Raw genomic sequence first — 6,146 nt, forward strand, 5'->3', positions numbered from 1 at the left:
TAATGTGTGACATCATCAGCAGTGGATTGCGGGTGCGCGATATATAGTTAGTGCAACTAACTATATATGGAATTTCAATGGTTTTATGCGAGTAAAATAAGGTTTTCTAAATGCTAATTCCTAACTATATATGGTCTATAACCTATGGTTTTTTCAGTGAATATATATATATATATTCAATGATTGTTGGTTCAGGTCTCCGTCCGTGTTTGGCGCTTCTTGCAGGTGCGTAGCTTCTTGCGGTGGAACCAGACCGCTTAATATTACAACTGAATCTCCCAAAGAACAAGATATCCCCTGGGAAACGAAATGAAGCCGCCACTCCAGCCACTTGAAATTTGCGTGAGACAACTTAATTTATTCTTAAATCCATTGCAGCATATTCACAGCACAAAAACCAACGTGTTTCGTTAGCTCCCCACTAACTTGATCACGGTTGTTACAAATACTGTTTGCTGGTTGTGTTTTAAAATGGGAGTCCCCACCCACCTCGGTCACATGATGACGTCTATGTGTTTTGTTTCACAATTGGATTCTGGGATATGTAGTCCAAATCTAAATCAAGTGCAGATTGTGACAAAATTTGAACCCTTAGTCGTTTCCTCATTTCAGATCTTAGTTCATCTTTTCTTGGTGTGTTTGTATCTTTATTTATTTCTTCCTCCAATGATTTGATCTCATTGATTGCCTTCTCTCTGTCGCTCCATGCGAACTGTATCAGCAATTTCAACATACCTTGACTGGATAGGGCTGTGTGTTCTGCCCATAATTCCAACAGTAGAGGGTCTGGATTTTCGTATGCCGGGACAGTGTATATCCGGAGTCCCCTCGGCACTCTGTCAACATCCACGTAATTTTGTAGGGAAGTGGCTTCCCACCACTTTCTAATCTCCCTTTCACGCAATCTCTCAAGTTGATTGAAGAGATTTCCCAGCGAGTCTTTGCCGTCACTGCTTCTTTTCTCATTTGGTTTTGCACCCTCTGTCTCTTTCTGGCGTTTTTGAAACATGCCGAGTGCTGCCTCCTGCCGAGCCTTGTCACCAAACATATCGTCATCCATGGTTAGTTTTTTGGTGACGGATTACGTCTGCACTTCCCCTTCGTCTTGCCTCTCACACTCGCATTCAGCACACCTACACGCACTCGAGCTTACCCGGTAGTGAAGCCTCACTGTCTCGGGTTGCTCCTCTCGGCGTGGTCTTCGGTGTGGCTCCGTTAGGTGAGTGCGGTGCCCCGTTTTGTATTTCGCCGCTCCGTTGCACCAAAGTAACCGGGTCACTCGCAGACGGGTGCCTCTCGTGGTGGCGCTCCACGTCACAAATTACCGCTCCGATTATCTCTCGTTTTGCAAGAAAGAAATCCGGCACTCACAGGGGAAGTGTTCAGGTCAGTTTAATTCAAACACTCAGCAGACAAACGCGTTTCGGTTTTCCTTCGTCAGTGTCTACCATTGACACGGAAGGAGGCAGGTTTAAAAACATTTTGTCACATTTAGGCATGTGTATAGAAAGAGGACTGCCGTTTAGCCCAGTGAGAAAGGTAACCTGTAACACTAATAAGGGCAACTTAGAAATAATAACAAAAATGTGTATATAATGTATATTTTCAGGAACTGTTTATTTAACATGTCTGAAATTAATGTGTGAAATCATAATATGAATTTCAACCATATTGCCTTTGAAAGTGTTTTGTGAAATGTAAAGTAAACGGTGATATACGGATGTAAATACCTTTCTCACGGGGCTAAACGGCAGTCCTTGCCCGAAACGCGTCATGCCTACCTGAACTGCTGTTGGAAATGGATAATAAAAGTTCGCTGTGACACTTTACTCAATCGTGTGGTGGTCCATCACTTCTGTGGTCAAAACTGGGAACAGAAATTTGCTCCATATATATATATATATATATATATATATATATATATATATTCACACAAATTGTCCTCTAGCAGAGGGAGCGCTTAACAGTCGGTGCTCACGTTGAGACCAGGGCAGTGTCTCGATATGTATTTCACACAAAGAAGAATTGTCGCGGCACACCTCTTGGTAGTTTTCAGATGGTTTATTTCAGATCGTGATCAACTCCTACGCGTTTCGAACCGAAGTTCCTGGTCACGGCAGTGTTTCATAATTTGTCCTTTTTCCTTTTCTCTATTCATACCCCTGCACTTAGGTGACTGTTGTGGTGCATTATGGGCCATGTAGTGTGTGATGTTTTAAACAAACTTTATTAGGCAGCAGTGTTTATGCGCTGTATTTCCATTGGTGATAATGTCAATCGGCAGGGTTAAATGATTATTACATAACTGTCAGAATCCCCGGGACACGGCGCATCACGGCGGACTGCAGGAGCCGAACAAACGCAGTTCACCGCGGCTCGAGAAGGAAAGAACTACAAAGTCCAGCATGCCTGGCAGGATCAGCGCGCACGCAGGAAGAGCACATAAGGCGCAAGGGAAGCCGGGAACACCGTCGGATATTTTGAGTCTTGCCGGCCGTTTGCTGTGACCGGCTGCTGGCAGCTCCTCGGGGACACAGAACCTTGTATTGGGACGTATATGCGGTCCCGCGGAAGTACGTCGGAAAGAAGTCGGGAAGCGAGCGGCTGCTCGTTACTGCACCTACGATTTGGAGCCGGGGTTGAGCGTTGGTTTCTACGCTCCCTAGGCGGTTTTTGGGTATCAGAGACGCACGCCACTGGAGGTGTTGCCGCGTCTCTGTGCTGGGGCAGAATTCAGTCTTCTCGGTGGAAGGTCCGGCTGGGCATTCCCGAGTCGTGTGTCCAACCAGCGCTCAGACGCTCTCTGGGGGGTACTTTACTTTGAACTAAGGCCCCGCTCCAATCAGTCGTACGCGAACGGCATTTTCGGCCGTTGCTTAGCACGGTGTCCTCTGTTGGGCGAACACCGGGACCGGTGTTCTTGCAGAGGACAGTTAGACCAGGCCCTCCTGAGAACCGGGCCAGCGACTGATGGGTATCGTATACTTTAACTTTTATCAGCGAGACTATTTATCGCATCTACTTGATTTGCCTTTTACCTGTATGCCATTGTGTCCATTAAACAACCATACAGTTATACTCTTGTTACTTGTGGTGGTTTCTTCCTGTGTACTCGATCCCGAGAATAGCGGGGTTACAATAACACCTCGCGCTTCTCTTGGATTCAAAGACTAGCGCTTGCTCGATTCATGGTGATGACATGAATACATAGATCAGTGTCGTAGTAGCCTGACATTGATCGTGTATGTAATTAATGACTAAGTGTCTATTTACATCTCTAGGGCTGAGTGCCCTTGGGCCCCGCCGCGCATTTGTCACCATTTGGATTACATGTTTTTATCGGTCTCTATTTGTACAATTTGACCATCAATAGCACGTCACTAAAAAAAAAGGTTTGAGAGAAACATTTTATGGGTATACATTGATACCTCATGTTAGGAGGAAAGTCTCATTGTAATGTCCATGTTTGCCAATATGGTCAGAGGAGTGAGAGGATAATCTTAATTGAAGGTCTGGCATGTCCTTGTATTGTCAGTAGTTCATGTATTATAAGTGGACGTATAACTCCTTGTCTCCGTTTAGGCCTGATGGTTGCATTGTTTTAAATCTCATTATTAACTTCAACTCCAGTCTTCTCAGCTTTTGGACTCGGTTTCGAGCTCGTTCATGCTGTGGTATTGTTGCCAGGCCAAAGTATCTCACATCTAACCATGTTTTTCCTTGGTGAATAGCAATATGTTTGGCCATTGCATATGTGTGGTCCCCATTTTGTATAGCACGAGTGTGTTCCAATGTTCGTTTCTTTCTTATACGTCCACTTATAATACATGAACTACTGACAATACAAGGACATGCCAGACATTCAATTAAGATTATTCTTGTCATGAGGAACTGTGTTAAGTCATGTGCATCACATTTGTACTAGCACGTGTCTAAGAAAGACATAACTTTGTTATTAGTGACAATGAGATTTCAATTGTTGCTTTAATCATGAAGTATTAATATAATTTAAAATGCTAATTGTAGCAAGATTGGCAAACAATATTGATATGTTGGAAAGCTGGTTGGCATATTCCTATGTACCTGCTCACTTGTCATCACTTGGAGTCTGTCTTTGCTGCCTATTGAGATCTACGAGTCATGTGACCACGCTACTCTACTTTTTAAAAGCATTGTTTTTATGGCGATTGCTGTGTGATCAAGGCAGATGTGCCGAAATGCGTTACAGCGTACATTAATTAAATGTGAGACCAAATTGCTAACACTACCCCGTGTCGGTGTTCAATTCATTATGCAGATTCGGAAGTGGTGTTCATATATACATTCCCCAAAAAATTATGATGTTGGGTCTTGTTTGCATAGAAAGCTTTGGGATGATTTGTCAAGCGGGGGCCGAAAAAAAAGGAGGGGTCAAAAAAAGGGTGTTTCCCATGTTAATTCTACAGGCTCTTTAGACACGCCTGCAGCCCGAACCGCTTAACGGAATTACACAAAATTTGGCAGAAAGATAGCTTTTGGTCTGCAGATTGTGTTTTGTGTTATTTGATGTAAATCCATTCAGCAGTTTGTGAGATAGTAAAGGAAATTCAAATTTGTATATTTACGACCGCAAAGTCTTCACAAATAATGACGAGCATGTGCGGAGTCTACAGAGCTGATTGGCTGCCAACTCTTCAACCAGGAAGTATTGGCAGCCGTCTTGGGACTCGGCTTCAGCTGAGTCCCACAAAACCGTGAAAAAAGAAAAGGGGGCAAGGTAGGAAAATCCTGTTTCTCAAGTCTTGATTTTGAGGTCACCAGAGTAAAAAAGCATTTTTTTTTATTCATGGAGATTTTTACGAAATATTAATGCATACCGAAGTGAATTGAAAAAAAACCCCACAATCTCGGTATCCTACACTTATGATTCAAGAAGCCCCCTGATGGCCAGGTCCCGGGGGCTGTTTATAATCATATAAAATTGAGGGGGCACATGGGGCTCCCCTCCAAGGACTTTTTTATGCCCCAGGGACCACCACCTCCCCAGGGCTATAAAAAACAAATATATATGGGGGCGGGGGACCACCACCTCCCCGAGGATAACATACACATTTATTGAGAGGCTCCACGTGGACCTGCGGGGACCACCACCTCCCCAAGACTTTTTATTTTATTTTAGAAGGAGGGGAGCAATGCAGCCTCCCTCCCGGGCCGTTCTCTGCTCTGGAGAACAACACCTTGGTAGTCTTTTCACAAGAAAGGAGGGGGGTCATGCAGCCACCCTCCTGGAGCCATACATGGCCCTGGAGACTGCTATCTTGCTATGTCTTGGGGTGCCCAACCCCAGGACATAGCTGTTTGCTTTTGCTTGGTGGGAGCTGATAGCAGATGTTTAATCTCTTTCCCTGCCCGCAGAGTCGGACATGTGGACAGGGAAAGAGATTAAACTATTGCTCCTGCACACAGGATGATGCATTTCAAGCAGCTCCCTCTGTGCAACAGCAATGCTGGCTCCTGCAGGAGGCAGGGAGCCAGCTGGGACCCCATGGGCCTTGAGCCCCCCCCCCACAGTCCCCAACCTGCACACTGGGTGCCCTGGCTAGGACCAGGGCATACAGAGACATATGGCTGGGGCCCAGGTGATGGGAGTCCCCGGGCTGAATGTGGCCCAGGGAAGGGGTCACATGATCACCCTCCCATGTTATATGAAGGCCAGGCCATGGGGGATGGGGTCCCTGGGGCTGTTCCGGCCCTGATGCTCATTTTACTAAAATTAAACCTCAACAGTAAACACTTACACATATAAACATAGCAGGTGCCCCCGTTGAAGCTCCACTTCTGTAAAGGACATATGATCTTAATTCCTGTGCTTGATGAAGGTAAAGCAAGTGTGTTTCTCTACAATTTCATATTAAAATATGATCTGAAATCCTGGAGGTGAATGCATTGTTGATTTATTGGAGAGCAATTTGTCTGTGACCATGACTAGTGGGTTCTTTCTTGTCCTGTTCTGGTGAGAGCAGAGTCCATGGTTCTCCCTTTAAATGACTTTGAGTATGGAAATGTGCAAATCACTTGGAAGCTTCACTCTTTGGCCCAGCTCACCTTAGTAGTATTCAAAGGTCTTCCTGTCTTTTTCCAGGATGATGCACAGCTGAACAAGTGCC

Source organism: Lissotriton vulgaris, unplaced genomic scaffold (genome assembly GCF_964263255.1).
Source record: "Lissotriton vulgaris unplaced genomic scaffold, aLisVul1.2 SCAFFOLD_262, whole genome shotgun sequence".
Lineage (NCBI taxonomy): Eukaryota > Metazoa > Chordata > Amphibia > Caudata > Salamandridae > Lissotriton > Lissotriton vulgaris.